The sequence below is a fragment of the Leptonychotes weddellii genome, chromosome 6, assembly GCF_054177405.1.
Source record: "Leptonychotes weddellii isolate Sample4059 chromosome 6, ASM5417740v2, whole genome shotgun sequence".
NCBI lineage: Eukaryota > Metazoa > Chordata > Mammalia > Carnivora > Phocidae > Leptonychotes > Leptonychotes weddellii.
In genome coordinates, this window is record NC_138374.1 from 119978432 (window position 1) to 119995106 (window position 16675).

At 39.0% G+C, this 16675-nt stretch overlaps 1 long non-coding RNA gene across 5 annotated transcripts in view; it reads left to right on the top strand.

Moving 5' to 3' along the window:
- The window catches only part of LOC145722365 (uncharacterized), a 179279-nt gene that overhangs the window by 11648 nt on the left and 150956 nt on the right, over window positions 1–16675 (top strand). The window contains exon 1 of one of the 5 annotated variants that reach the window (XR_014146588.1): window positions 14910–14942. The exons of the other annotated variants lie outside the window; for them this stretch is intronic. This is a non-coding gene — a long non-coding RNA (uncharacterized LOC145722365). Of the gene's footprint in view, window positions 1–14909; window positions 14943–16675 lie in introns of those variants that run through there. 5 annotated transcript variants of the gene reach the window in all.

Consider the following 16675-nt stretch of genomic DNA (forward strand, 5'->3'; position numbering starts at 1 on the left):
TTTATTTTTTTTATTTTTATTTTTTTATTTGAGAGAGAGAGAATGAGAGACAGAGAGCATGAGAGGCAGGAGGGTCAGAGGGAGAAGCAGACTCCCTGCTGAGCAGGGAGCCCGATGCGGGACTCGATCCCGGGACTCCAGGATCATGACCTGAGCCGAAGGCAGTCGCTTAACCAACTGAGCCACCCAGGCGCCCCAATGGTACCGTTTTAAATTCTTATCAATTCTGATGAGGATGAAGGAAGTGGTAGCTTTTGTAGAGTGGGTGGAAATAAAATGGGGAGAGAGAATGTCAGGAATGAATTTTTCCAGATAAAGAAAAAAATAGCATCATATTAAAAAAATTTTCATCAAAACATTTTGCTCAAAATTGACTTGAATTTTCTGGTGTAATCCACTTTTAAAATTTTATACACAGACTTAGAAAATAGGGACCATAGGATGCAAATAGTTCATCACCTGTTTCGTTTATACAAATATATTTTTTTCTAAAACACATTTTTTAAATGGATAGTCTTCCATTTTATGAAATAGCCACAGTGTGTTTAATTAGTCCTCTACTGAACATTTTATTTCCAAGGCAGTGATTTTTTTTTAGTGACTTTAGCTGATGGAATAAACTTTTACTTTTTAATTTTAGTTTTTTAAAATTCCAGTATAGCTGGGGCACCTGGGTGGCTCAGTCGTTAAGCGTCTGCCTTCGGCTCAGGTTATGATCCCGGGGTCCTGGGATCAAGCCCCGCATCGGGCTCCCTGCTCAGCGGGAAGCCTGCTTCTCCCTCTCCCACTCCCCCTGCTTGTGTTCCTGCTCTCGCTGTCTCTCTCTCTGTCAAATAAATAAAATCTTAAAAAAAAAAAATTAACAAAAAAATTCCAGTATAGTTAATGTACAGTGTTAGACTAGTTTCAGGTGTACAATATAGTGATTCAGCAATTCTATACATAATTCAGTGCTCATCATGGTAAGTGTACTTTTAATCCCCTTCACCTATTTCGCCCATCCCCTCACCTACCTCCCCTCTGGTAACCACTATTTTGTTCTTTATAGTTAAGAGTCTTTTTTTGTTTGTCTCTTTTTTTTCTTTTTTCATCTTCTTTGTTTCTTAAATTCTACATATGAGTGAAATCATATGGTATTTGTCTTTCTCTGACTGACTTATTTCTCTTAGCATTATACCCTCTAGATCCATCCATGTTGTTGCAAATGGCAAGAGTTCGTTCTTCTTTACGGATGAGTAATATTCCATTGTGTGTGTGTGTGTGTGTGTGTGTGTACCACCTCTTCTTTATCCATTCATCTATCTATGGGCACTTGGGCTGCTTCCATAATTTGGCTATTGTAAATAATGCTGCTATAAACATTGATCTTGAATTAGTGTTTTCCTATTCTTTGGGTAAATACCCAGTAGTGGAATTACTAGACCATAGGGTAGTTCTATTTTTAATTTTTTGAGGAACCTCCATACTGTTTTCCACAGTGGCTGTACCAGTTTGCATTCCCCTCATGAGAATTCCTTTTTCTGCACCTCCTCGCCAACACTTGTTGTTTCTTGTGTTTTCTATTTTAGCCATTCTGACAGGTGTGAGGTGATATCTCATTGTGGTTTTGATTTGCATTTCCCTGATGATGAGTGATGTTGAGCATCTTTTCACATGTCTGTTTGCCATCTGTGTGTCTCCTTTGGAGAAATGTCTATTCATGTCTATTCATTTTATATTATCAGAACTGTATACTTCCTCATTAAGTGGAAAAGCAAACCAGAGACAAATCTGCTTTAGACTCTCAGATTCTCTTACTGTAATCGAACCATGAAACTTAAATTTAAGTGTAAAAAGAAAGGCAGGGCAGTGACATTTTGACTTAAATTATGCACAGTGCCAAACAAAGTATCATGAATAAATAGGCTGGATTCATATTGTTTGGTTACAGGATTTCCTTTGTCAGTGAATGAAATTGGTAAAAGTACATTTGCATTTCAGAACAACAAATTTACTAAGTTGTTATGTTCTTGATGAAATGCCTCGAGTGATGGAGACCCATGTTATTTAAAAGTACAGTTTTGTTTTAAAATTATCCAACAAACATGTGCTTCCACCAGCAGAATTTTCTATTCCAAGACTTCTGAGGCAAAGGAAATTGGCATAATCCTTATTACTATAGTAAAATTAAAATAATGCCACATTAAGTCATAATACTAAGCAGTTAGTGATTCCTAGAAAATGATTTTTCATTAGAAAAAACCAACAAATGACATTTAATCAGTAGCTTTTTTGGTAAGTCATTCATTGCTAAGAAAATTTGAGAAATACCACTTGGTTTGAAAGTCAGTACAAATACCACCAGCATTCAGGCCCTCGGATATTCTAGGATCTGAGATGTGCCCCCTGCTCTGGTATTCCATTGGGGTGTCTTACAAGTTCTTGCTTATAGATTGAGTAGCATGCCCCTGAACAATCTCTATGGTCCCTTCTGTTCTAAGAACAGAAAGAGGCATACTACATAGGTAGGCCTGCTGTCAAGGGTATTGCATTCTTATGATCTTGAACTTTTCAGAACACCTACACACATGCATGTGCACATGAATGCACACACACACACAATTTAAAATAAAATATCAAAGACTTTGATTCCAAACTCAGCTATACCACTAACGAGCTATCTTAGAGTTCATCTTCGTGTGCACTAGTTTCTACATCTGTAAAATAAGGGGTTAAACTAGACCAGATAGAGATTCATAGACTTTTAGTACTGGAAGTTACTCTGTGGAATCAATGCAATCCCTGCACTTTTCAAGTAAGAAACTGTACACTAGATTTGTCCAGTGGGAACCCAGAGTAAGGGCCACAGCTCAAGTTCATTTATTTTTTTTTTAATTTTTATTTTCTTTAGAGAGGGGGGAGGAGCACAGGGAGAAGGAGAATCTGAAGCAGGATCCACACCCAGTGCTGAGCTTAAGAGTCAGAGGCTTAACCGGCTGAGCCACCCAGGTGCTCTGCTCAAGTTCATTTAATACTCAAATCATGTGTGCTTTTACCTGACACTCTCTACAGCTATTTTGCTCTAAAACTTATGAATTTATGATCCGCTAAGCTAGGGTTTACACTATGAACTAGAATCCCGCAAATCTGTCACGTGTTTATGGTTGCTCACAATCGGCAATCAGTTACCCAGTTTTGAGTGCTATTTGGACAGGAGAAGATTGTTTTGGTCTTTATCCTGGCAGAATAAATATAAACCATCATCTATCTTTCTTGAGTTCTATGTGCTTGCTCTCAGACTCAATCCTGTGGCTTAAAGCAAGGCCAAAAATAGTAACACAGAAAAATAGACACAAAGAAGTGGTAACAAGGGGGATAAGCAAATGATTGTAGAGCAGCCTATGCTGTTTATTAGATTCAAATCTTAAAATAGGAACAGAGATAATCTTTTGGACACAGTCTTACTTTGAAATAAAATATATTATTTCAAACATCAGCCAGCCTTGGGGCTAATGTTAATTCAGCTCTGCAACAGGTTACTTTGTAGATGACATAGTGTATCAACAGATGTGCCGCAACTGTGACCCATGTTAGGATAGTAGTTGCTCCTTCTCTGGAGGCTAAGGCTCCTTCGAGTCTTAACTTGTAGATGGTGGTAGAGCCTTCCTCAGAGGCTGCAAGGTGGGAGGCCAGGGAGGATTCTCTGATCCCAGTCATTTTCTCTGATGTAGTTGTTGTCGGGTGGATTAGGTGTTACTATCAGCCAGAAGCAACAGTACAACATAGAAAGTCGGAGTGGGGACGTGAGAAATAGCAGACAGCTGAGAACTAGAGGTTGTTTGGTCACGCAGAAATTCACTCAGAGTTCTGTCCCAAGCCAGGGGGTGGAGCTTTCTTTTCTGTTTGTTTCTTCATCACTGACCGGGCATTTCTAGCAGAGTTCCTGGACAAGTTTATTCAAGGGCTGAGAAAGTAGGATTACCCCACTCCCATGTACTGATGAAGCTGGCGTGTGACTTTTCCTCCAGTTCACTCAAGGATGGGAAGGGTCACTGGAGCTACCAGAAAATTCTTGGAGGAAGTGGACCACCTCTCAGCTCCTTATATCATGATGCTGTGGCAACACGCCACAGAGGAGGGGTCAGTAAACTTTCCATAAAGAGCCAAATAGTGTTTTTGCCTTTGCAGGCCATACAGTCTCTGCTGAAACTATACAGTTCTACTGTTGTTAGCCGAAAGCAACCCCAGACAACAAATAAATGACACAGTGTGGCCGGGTTCCAACGACATTTAGTTTACAACAGGAGGGCGGGGGATGAATTTGTAGTTTGCCGATCCCTGCCAGAGAACACAGACCCATTTCACATCTGCTGTGCATGTAGGTGGTGCTATTTCCTCCTACTCAGATAGAAATCTTGGGATGGTCTTAAATGCCTTTTTCTTTTTTATTTTTCCGATGTAATCATTCATCAGTATTATTGATTTACCTTCTTAATCTCTTTTTTTGTCATCTCCTCCAAGGCCTTTTTGATCAACCTAGCGAAAGCATGTTCAACCCTTTTATTTCCATCTCATCACACTGTGTATTTCCAGAAGAACTCAGGTTACAGCCTGAAATTACCTAATTTATTTGTTTACTTGTTTATTATTTATCTCCCATACTGAAATGGAAACTCCTGGGGACTTTGTCTCTCTTCTTTCCTGCTGTAGAGCGGTGCCTGGCATAAGGCAGGCTCAGGAAATACTTATTAAAAGAGAAAGGACCCCGAGCCAGTCCCCCTGCCTTTAATTTCCCACATTATTCATTTCATCTTTCACATGAAATCTAGAGTTATTGAATCAGTCAGGGCCTTATAGAAAGAAGATGGCATGCTTAAAAATAGGATAAAAAAGAAGGGCTAAACAGAAGGGCTGTTTATAAAAATGTGTGCACATGAGGGAAATGAAGCGGAGCAGTGGGGCTGTTAACTGTCCACAGGTCTGAAGTGACAAATTAGGGAAGTGTTACAAAAGCCTGAAAAAAGGGTCCTATAGAGAGACCTACTGTCTTAGCTTGGGCTGCCATAACAAAATAGACTGGGTGGCTTAAACAAGAGAAATTTATTTTCTCACAGTTCTAGAGGCTGGAAAGTCTCAGATCAAGGTGTCACCCAATTTTGTTTCTGGTAAAATCTCTCTTCCTGGTTTGCAGATGGCCTCCTTCTTACTGTGTCCTCACATGGAAAGGGGAGAGAGAGATAGAGGGAGAGAGACAGAGTGCTCACGAGAGAGCAGGTTCTCTGACATTTCTTTTTATAAGAACACTAATCCTATTGATCAGGACTCTACCCTTATGACAGCATTTAACCTTAATTACTTCCTTACTCCAGATACAGTAGGAGCTTCAACATACAAGTTTGGGCAGTGGGGACACATTTCAGTCTCTAACACTCATCATGGCAGGAATTGTGTCCTTTGGTCATGAGAGGCAACCAGCCAGAGACAGCTCCCACGATGGGAGCAGAAGACTACATGCCCTCATCTCACTCTCATTCCTTTGTCAAATCTCCTGCTAGGACTGCAAGAACTGAACTGCAGCCTAGAAGGCAAAGGAGACAAAAGATATAACCCATTGGGAAGAGCCTCTTGGATCTGCAGTAGTAAACACGACATCTGGTACCATCATTCCTTTGGCCCCTTAGCATCCATTTCTTTTTGTGGGAAAAGTTTGTGTCTGTATCACAGGGAACACACAAAATCTCATCAGCTACTGAATCATCATGGGGTGATGTCAATTCAGTCATACTTGTGTCCAGAACAAAACACTAGTAATTACTGGGTTTCTTCATATAAGGCAGCAGGGGAAAAAAGGCAAAAGAAATAAAAAGGAACACGAACAGGAGTTGATACAGTACCTACATCTGGACATGGACGCAGCATAGATTGGTAATCAGAGCTTCCTTCTTCTGTCACACGTATTTTCACGTTCTCCTTTCTCTCTGCTGGTACTGTGGCTGGACAGAAGTTCTCTCTTGATAAGATTATCTAAATTTCATTCTTCTAAGATCCTCAAATGGATAAACAAATCAATCCTAGGCTTTTATTTTGAGGTTTGTTTCCTGGAGTAATTTTTGGTACTATTAACATATGTAGCAGGAAACATATGGCAACTCAAATGAGCGCATTCAAGGAGAACTTAATAAAGGGTATGGTGAGGTATGGGCAAGACCCAAGCTGTAGTTTTGGCATTCCCTGAGCCACTAGCGGGAGGGATTCTTTAGGTCTAGGCTTGAGAGGGAGAGATTCTTTCCTGTAATCAAGAATGAGAGGGTCTTGTGGAGAACACATTCTCAGAGGAACTCTTTCTTGTCTTGGGTGGAGAGGCAGAGCCATCCTGAAGTGACCCTGCAGGAGGGAAGATGAGGGAAGTACTCTTACTGCACTCTCCTCTCTTTGATACTATTGGGGCTCCTCACTGGTCAAAACCACATGGAAGTGAGAAACCAAGAAAACCTGTTGATGTGGTCCAAACATAGTGGCCTCTTGGGGCAGAGAAATAGGTAGAGGAAGGTGAGAGGGGACCCTGAAGGGCAAATAAAAGATCTCTGGCATCATTATATTCTTGAAACGCAAGCCAAGTGATTCTTAAGATCTCACCTTTGATGGCTTCCGATTGTCTACAACACAAAATCCAAAGGATTTTGATACCTAAATCTTCCCCCAGTCTCTCCTCATCACAGTTGCCCTACCTTGGCTTTCCTATCTTTCCCAATCCATGCTACTCTTTGCACCATGTACTTTGTATTTGCTCTCCTTTGTACTCACACTCAAAGGCACTTCTCCATCTGTTCTTAAAATTCAGTTTAAAATTCTGTCCTTCTGGGAAGCTGTCAAGTATACATCCATCTGTAGTTCCTTCTCTTCTCCCACTGTACTTATTCCAGATGTATTATACTTTTCATGAATGTAACTTACTGTATTTACGATTTGCATTCCTTACTCCAAATACAGTAAGGGCATCAACAGACAAACTGCTTTGACTATGTCCTTTCGTTCTCATAGGAATCCAGCAATATGACTATTTGTATTCCTCTTGATAAAAATAAGAATCTGAGTGCCAGAGAGATCTATCCATAAACATCTTACCCAATGATGAAGTTAGCATAACTAATGGTGGAACATTTGGATGCGGTGAGCCTCCTGATGTGATGAAACGTGAGGTACAGATCATCTCCCACGGATTCTTGCCAAAATGTGTAGATGGAGATGTAGCAGCTATAACAACCACCAAATAAAATGTGTAATCTTTGATGGGATCCTTGTTTGCTCAAAGTCATAAAGCATGCAGCAGCTGAGTCACAAGTCAAGCTTATCTTTGCCCGAGATTGTAGAGATGTGGTCCGTGTCCCAGCCATATCCCGTATGCTCTTGGCACTTACTGTTCTCATCTCTACCAGATCTTCTGTGTCAAAGGCTTCTGCTTCAAGCACCTGAGACTCTCTTCCTGAGGGCTTTTTTTTTTTGGCCCATGCCTGGGGCAGTCCAGAAGGGGTTTGAGAGTTAATGGCCCTGGGAGTAGCCCCTAGCAAATAAAGGAGAAAGTTTGAAGACTAAATGTTTCAGCTTCCTCTTCTGGGTAAAAAACTCTTATGACAGGTCTCCACCATTTCCCAGAGCTGGCCAGTGGAATTTATTCCCCATTTACAGAATTCATCTTCTCTTTAATGCACGCTATATGGACTCCTTCCCTCCCCATCTCATTTCCCCACTGCACCAGCAGAGCTTCCTGGAATCACTTTCCAAATTACACCACTAACACTCAACATTCTTTTTCCTGGGATCTGTTTCTGGAGGAACCCAGCTTAAAACGGTTGTCGAGACTTGCTCTTTCCATTAGACAACAGGGCCACCTTCATTCATAGCATTGGGTTTGCAGGGATTGGGTTTTGCAGCCACACAAACCTAGACCTTCCCCCTGGCTTTTCCACTCGCACATTGCTTGACGTTAGGCCAGTCAACCCTTTGAGTCTTAGCAGTCTCATTGGTGAAATGGATTAATAACAGAGTCCCTCTATTGACACCCTTTCAGCTTATGAACTTTCATAGGCATAATGACTCTCGTTACTCTTGGTTCTGTTTCTGGCACCTCTGCAAGTTCATAAAATAGGTCAAGCTAGGTAAGAACAGAAGTAACTCACGACAAGACATCAGGGATGGCTTGAATAAAGTCATTTTGTGCTTTTGCCTCTAGAACATGATGCACTGGTGAGTCAAGGAGTTTCTGAGCCTCTGGGGGTAGAGATAGTGTGAGGATGACACATAATCGTGTGAAGAACACAGCCTCCTGCCTGACAAAGGAGGTGCCCAGTAAATAAGAGCCTTTGTGGTTACAAGTCTGTCCCTAGATTTTAGGTTCTTGGGTGGCAGGAACAGTGCTTTCTTCATCCCTAATCTTTCCTTGTAGTAGTTGTGCAAAAGTGAATAAGGCAAATTTTATTTTATTTTATTTTATTTTTTTTGAAGATTTTTTATTTATTTATTTGAGAGACAGAGAATGAGAGAGAGCATGAGAGGGAGGAGGGTCAGAGGGAGAAGCAGACTCCCTGCTGAGCAGGGACCCCGATGCGGGACTCGATCCCGGGACTCCAGGATCATGACCTGAGCCAAAGGCAGTCGCTTAACCAACTGAGCCACCCAGGCGCCCGTGAATAAGGCAAATTTTATACTCTGCAACTTTCTTTTCATAATATATTTGCATTATTCATGATATGTCACACAAATCAAGTAACCAGCAGCACATTGTACTGGGAGCCCACTTACCAAATGTAATCGTATTCATTTTTCACAATGTGCTTGTAGCAAACTGTCCTCTTTCATTTCTCTCATTATCACATCATTGGGATTGTTTTAATTCATCCAGTCCTTTCCATACTGTCATTCATGGGAGTTTTCCTTTACTGATTCTAGCCTTTGGATCTCATCTTTTTTTTTTTTTTTAAGATTTTATTTCTTTATTTGGGGGAGAGAGAGAGAGAGTGAGCGTGAGCAGGGGGGAGGGTCAGAGGCAGAGGGAGAAGCAGGCTTCCCGCTGAGCAAGGAACGCAACGTGGGGCTCAATCCCAGGACCCTGAGATCATGACCTGAGCCACAGATGCTTAACCGACTGAGCCACCCAGGCGCCCCTGGATCTCATCTTTAAACAATCAACTTGGTCTTCTTTGTCTTCCTTAACCCACTGAGACGATTTCTGGAGTTTGAGATGTTTTTGTTTTGTTTTGTTTTTTTAAAGATTTTATTTATTTATTTGACAGAGAGAGAGACAGTGAGAGACGGAACACAAACAGGGGGAGTGGGAGAGGGAGAAGCAGGCTCCCCACGGAGCAAGGAGCCTGATGCGGGGCTCGATCCCAGGACCCTGGGATCATGACCTGAGCCGAAGGCAGACGCTTAACGACTGAGCCACCCAGGCGCCCCTTTGTTTTGTTTTTTTTTGCTTTGCATATTACTGATTTCATCAAGTTTTCAACTCCAGTAAACAGTAGGTATAACGACTAATAACATGTACATACTAATAACGTATTAAAACTATAATTTAATGATATTACCTAACGACTGTCAACTATTTAGCATTTCTTATTCTTTTCTTCAACAAATTTTGATTGTCAGGTCTCTTTTCTTATTCTTAAACTGGCTCATTTTATTATTTTGCTCCTTTCATCAGGTTAATTAACTGTATAAATACAATGCTCTCTTACTTTGTGGCTTTACATCTAGACCGGTGATGTCCAATAGAAATTTCTATGATAATGGAAATGTTCTATATCTGGGCTCTCCAATATGGTGGCACTAGTCACACATGGCTGATCTCCACTTGAAATGGAGCTAATGTGTCTGTGGAATTGAAATTCTGAATTGATTTACTTTTAATTTAGATAGTCACATATGACTACATTGGATAAAATAGATCTAGATTTTTAAAAAATTTACATGACAGAAATATTTTTCACATTTGTCCCTTTTATTTTTTCTTCAGAAACTTATATAATCTTTCCTAGACAGTTGTGAACAAAAAATTATTGGTACCTACAAAAAAATATGTTCCAAAATTATTAATGTCTACTATACTGTAAAATACTTAAAAAGTTAAGGAAAGAAATGTGGTTGATGAAATTATCTTTGTTATCCTGATTAACATACTAATAATTGGCTTGACCACTCAGTAATCTGCTACTGTGCATAAAGTAGGGGCAAAATGTGATGCCACTCACAAGAATAATTTTTAGATGAGGAGAATTTTACACAGAAGCCAATGAGTTATTCAACTTGCCCCTACATGTATGTAATTGTAAAATAGGTTAAATCTTTGCATTATTTCTTACCTCTTTTTCCTTCCTCCTCTTGGAGTCTCCTTTCCAGTAAGGTGTCTGATGCTATCATTTTTCTCCAGCTGATCCTTTGCTGTGTCCCCTCCTACCCCTGCCACTGTAGAACATTACTGGGTGCACCCCTCTAGTCAACTCATTTACATTCAAATGTTAATGACTGGTAACATTCTCTCCCCACAGAAAACTTACACTGTGGAGGAATATGGCATTGTGGTTCAGAGGGCAGGCTTTTGAGTGTGGTGGTTCTGGGGTTTTCATCTTAGTTCAGTGACCTTCAGTTTTATAGCTCAGTGACCTTGGTTTGAGCAAGTCACTTTGCCTCTGTAGGTCCGTGATTCCTCAGCTATAATATGAGAATAAAAATAGTACCTACTCCATGGGGTTAATGTGAATATTAAATAAAATACCATATGCAAAGGGCTTAGCCTAGTGCGGTAATTATTGAATAAGTGTTATTGTTACAAATTAACTTAATTTTTAGGCAAAAGTTACTTATATACTCTCAAATGAATCTCTAATGATAAAATTGCAGCAGTAAGTAAACAGCTTGGGGAAAGATTCCAAATACTTAATATATATATTTGTTGAATGAATGAATTGTTGAGGAATTCATAGCCTCATGTAACCAACAAATGACCTGTTATCAACGTGTTCCAGGCTAGCTGCTGAGTCAACAGAGACAGCATTCAGAATGCCAGGTTTAACTAAATTTGGCTTTGTCATCTCAAAGAGATTTGCTATTCAAAATGAGCATAAAAGTGTCAATGATGTGTCATTTGGCAGGGTGGGACTTTAATTTTCTACTTTATGTTATGCCTTGTTTGAATTTTTTATAAAACTGGATTATTTTTAGGAAAAAAAGAAATTATATATAGTTATGTTAATAAAAGAGCCACAAAGTAGCATCAAGTGCCTTGAATTAGTATCACAGTATTTATGTGAAGTTTCATGATATAATTCCTGATTGAAGAAAATTTATAGTATTTAGCAGTTTTGCCTAAAAAATCCAATAGGTTTTTTTAGCATTTGTATTTTCTTTATGGTCAGCAATGTAAAAAAAGTAAAGATTCATGTGAAACTGATATAACAGGCTCTCAGACACACAAACAGAGACACACACACACTTTTATAGAAGACTGATACAGGATATCCTTATTAAAATGAGATAACATACTTACTGAACTTCATGGTGATCAAAACTTTGAGGTCACTGTGTATTCCTAATATAGCTATATTTTTCTCAGAGAAAGAAGAATGAAGAAAAAAAAAAAGACTATCTTTCCTCAAAGCCAGTAGCTATTGCGTATTTTTTTCCGAGTCCATGTGGAGGATAGTGGTAAAAAATTTCATAATTTCCTTTAAGAACTGACATTTGTATTTAGAAATGTTTTGCACTTAGTGGGATATGATATATAAATAGATGAATCAATTTAATAAACATGCTACGGCTCCAATTTTTCCAGCTACAGCTCCTAGATGAAACCTAACAACAAAAAATAGGGAAGCTGATAACTTTTTTATTATATGCTTAAATCAAAGGAATCATTCATTACTGATTTGGATACATTTGCAAAACCTACGTGTATGTCCCCCTGGTGAAGTCCTGTGAGACATGACCTCTGTGTATTGCTAAATTGCACAAAACTTCTAAATAAAACATTACTATCTCTAATTCGCTTGCCAAAATAATGAATCATAGTAGGTTGCTGTCAGTAAGCTAGCAGCCAGTGACGTATGTTCTTTTTGCTTTTCTGTAACGTTAGAGCGGGTGGCTGGAGTCTTTATCATCAAAACCAAACTGCTGGGAGCATTCTGATCCCTAGGACAGTTCCTGCCTCACACTGCTGATCTTAAACAGGCTGTGATGGGCACTTATCACTGACTCAGCTACAATTGGTCAAAATCTTGAATAGCACATATATACTCCCCCGTTTCTCTCCTTCCTTCAACTTTTACTATAACCCCACTTCCTTTCTCTGGCATGTCAGTGTGGAGCCGGCCAGAGGATTAACCGGAAAGTTGGCAAATATAATATAATAAATAAAGAATGTTCAAACTTTGAGACAAATCACCTCTACTGGAGGAGCAATTTTTTATTTGTACAATGAGGGTGTTAATACTTACAGAACATGTGAGCACTGAACTTAAAGCATTTAAAAATACTATTGAAAATTGTAAACTAGCACATATTCACTGTAGAATTCTTTCAATTACAAAAAAGTAGAAAAAATAAAATGAAAGTAATGCATTATTCAAGTACCTAGAGAATACCACATTTTTTCTTTTTTTTAAATGAAAAATACTTAGATAATTTTGTATCCTGATTTTTTTCATTTTATCTTATAGTAGGTCACTTATCCTAAGTCACTAAATAACAAAGTTCATTTTCAAACTGCCAGGTTCATGTGCCATTGCTATTCCTCAACTTTCAGTTCTGAGACTATAAAAGACTAATGTATTACTAAGGAAACTTGAAGAAGCTATTTCCTCAGCAGTTTTGTGCGTGATAGTGTGATTCCTTCATGCCTGAACTGACCATCTAGTTTGTTGAACTGAGATGGACTTTCTCTTTTCAAGTTAATATCAGATTGAAAAGTGCAGTACTTACCATCAAATAATGGTGAATACAGGCTAACACTGGAAAAAATATATTCACATTTAAGTGGAGAAACATCTTCAAATTTTATTTTACACTCCATAAGCACTTCTCCAAGCAGTGCAGGAAGCATGGGTTTTGTCAACCGCAGCTCTTAGAGAAGCTGGGGCTATTTTGTGGGAACTTTGCAACAGATGAAAGAATTTTTTTGGTGTGTGAGCTATTATTAGCAAGACTAGGAAATTAGAAAATTAGCAGAATGGTCATATATAAGCTATTCGGATTTGCGGTTGGAATAAGACATCTGGGGGATTCTGAAGTCAATCAGGGCAGAAGGATAGAGTAGTTCTATACAATTTACATGAATGCCAAGGAATTTCTTTTACCTACTACTATGATAAAAGAAGCAAAGTGATGGTCTGCGAAAAGACAAACGGTTTTGGTTATGCCTGGTGATATAAACATAAATGTCCCTAAAGAGACACTTGGCCCTCTGGAGTCCCAATGCTGTACAGTTGTCTGGGATCCCACTTTTCACCAGCAATAGAGCATTTCCTTGCAGCCTATATTTAAACTTGGCACCTGTTGGGGAATACCCCTGGCATGGCCTCAGAATCAATGGTACAGCTGTTAATTTCCACAACTTGCTTTAGTTACTAGGAGGCTGCTGCCAGACTGGGGAGGCAGAGTGCCATATGGACAAAGGAAGTATCAGAACACAGAGAATTACTTGAATATTTCAGAGAGATCTGGAATAACAGGTCGTGGCACTATTTATTTCTTCAATTTGGGCCTATAAGCAGGACCACAGGAAAACAGCATGAAATGAAACATTGATCATGTATTCCATCTATCAGCTGAGCTCCCACTATATGACAGTCTTTCCATTTTGTGGGGATTGTGGTGAACAAGATAGATGAGGTCCTTGCTCTCCCAGTTTAGGAGTATACTAAACAATATAATCAAACTTCCTTATTTTTTGTTGCTATTTTAAATCTAGAAGCTGTAAGTGGAAAAATATAAACCTTGAATGTTCATATAGCATATTCTAGCAGAGGATGAAGACGGTTAATATATCGGTAAGCAAATAAGAAAAATGTTGGAACATGAGAAGTGTAATATAGAAAAATTAAAACAGAACTATAAATAATAGGAAGTCACTGGGTGGTTGTTTCACACTGGTGAGTGGTGGCATAAGTCAGGGAAAGTCCTAAGGAGATGGCATTGAAACTGAGATCCTGATGACTAGAAGGATAGAACCACGTAGAGATGAGGGAGGGGAATGAGGGTTAATACAGGCAGAAGCAGCAATTAATGACAAGGCCCTAAGCTTGCTGTGGTTGAGGAACAGAAATTGGACAACGAGTAATGGGGGATGGTATGAAATGAGCTCTAGGGGCAGGCAGGTGTCAGATTGCCAAGGGTTTTTTGTAGACCAAGGTAAGGAGTTTGGGTTCTCTTCTAAATGGTATTGGATGCCTTTAAATGGGGGGAGTACTATGACGGGCCTAACTGAATCCCAAGGGCACAATTTACTCAATGTGTGACTTGGGGTGAGTTTTATTCATGTGCTCAATACTAACTGGGGGCTTGCCAGGCCTGGTGCTTGATTCTGGGGCTACCCAGTTCCATCAGATACAGTCTTTACCCTGAATGAGTTCCCAGTCTTGTGGGTGGCTTCATTTTTTTGAACCTTTTTTCTACTCTGGAAAGGGGGAATAATAATCTTCAAATTGTTTAGGGGATTAAACATGATGTATAAAAAGGTTTAATAAAGGGTCTGAAACATTATAGCTGCTTCATAGGTGGTAGCTACTATTTTTATTATTGTTATTCATTTCCACTAGGTTATATAAAAGCTTTTTTAGAGGAGATAAAATATAAAAATATAATTATTTAGTATTTCACATGAATTTCTTACTAAAGAATGGGATCAAGTGACATATAAGTTCTTTGGAAAAGGCCTGAGACAAGGATGTATGTAACTGGCCACGTGAGAGAAGGTAAGAACACTATTTGCATGAGTTTCATAGACTATTAGTAAACACATCACTGTGGGTATATGTGTGTGTGTGTGTGTGTGTATATCTTTTCCATTAACATGCCTTTGTACCGTTTTTGAAAATCTGTTGCTCACGTATGTGTGGGTCTAGTTCTTTTCCAATAATCTATGACATGTCCTTTCACCAATGCAACACTGTCTTGATTACTGTAGTTTCTATAGTAAGTCTCGAAATCAGGTAGTATCGGTTCTCCAACTTTGTCCTTTTTTTTTTTTAAGATTTTATTTATTTATTTGAGAGAGAGAGAGAGAGCACAAGATGGGGGAGGGTCAGAGGGAGAAGCAGACTCCCCGCCGAGCAGGGAGCCCGATGAGGAACTCAATCCTGGGACTCCAGGATCATGACCTGAGCCGAAGGCAGTCACTTAACCAACTGAGCCATCCAGGTGCCCTAATTTTGTCCTCTTTTTACAAAGTATTTTGGCTATTCTAAATTTTTTGCCTTTCCTCATAAATTTTATAATCAATTTGTTGTTTTCCATAAAAAAATTCCTACTGGGATTTTTATTGGGATTGCACTGAATGTATGGAGTTTGGAGAGATCTGATTTTTAATTTTAAAAGCACAGAATTCTCCAATTCATGACACAGTATATCTCTCCATTTATTCTAAGAGAGGAAAGGGGAAGAAAGAACATTTGCTCTGAACTAGGCCTTTGCCTAACTTAGGTACTGTTGTAATATATTAAAAAGCAGAGCCTTGTGACCAGTTTTTTTTGTTAAGTGTTTTATGTAATCTCTAGTGCTCCTAAACATAGTTTTTTTTTTTTTTTGCATTCTTTTAAACACTTTTGGATAAAAAAGTACAATTGTAAATTTTTAATGAAATAAGTTAACATTGAATCATTGCATACCATTTTTGACAATTCCAAAAAAAAAAAAAAAAAGACCGCTTCTACCCATTATCTCAGGTAATCTAGAGTTGACTAAATTAACTAATAGCAGTCCTGGGCTTATGAATGATTTACTTTCAAAATAAAGTCATGTATGTTGAATTTTGTTCATAATAAGTGAAATGTCAATTAAAACTTCTGAGGTTAAGTTTTCATCTATCAGATTGGCAAAGATCAGAAAGTTAGGTAATATTGTATTAACCTTTTTTCAGTTGTTCTCCTCTCTGTGGGGTGAAGAGTCCCTGGGCCACAGGGTCGTGCCTATCCAGGTCTGCCCCCTGTTCCAGATCATATTCCAAGGACCTACGATCCTAGGGCATTCTCAAGATAGCATATTACAGTGAAAGAAGTTTGAGCATCAGAAAATGTTGGAAAGCACTTGCTGGAGTGATCTGTAGGATCTCTGCCAGTTCCGTGGCTCTGAGTCAAGGATGCATGGACCAGTTGCTCAGTAGGAAAGTCCCACTGACTTTTAAAATTATGCAAGTTCTCTGAGTCTCTAAGAAAGTGTAGGTCCAAAAATGAATGTCACTCTTTCTTAGTTCAAACACAGCTATCTACAGAAGACATAGAAATGTTAGGCTTAAGATGTCCATCGACAGATGACTGGATAAAGAAGATGTGGTATATATATACAATGGAATATTATGCAGCCATCAAAAGGAATGAGATCTTGCCATTTGCAACGACGTGGATGGAACTGGAGGGTATTATGTTGAGTGAAATAAGTCAAACAGAGAAAGACATGTATCATATGATCTCATTGATATGAGGAATTCTTA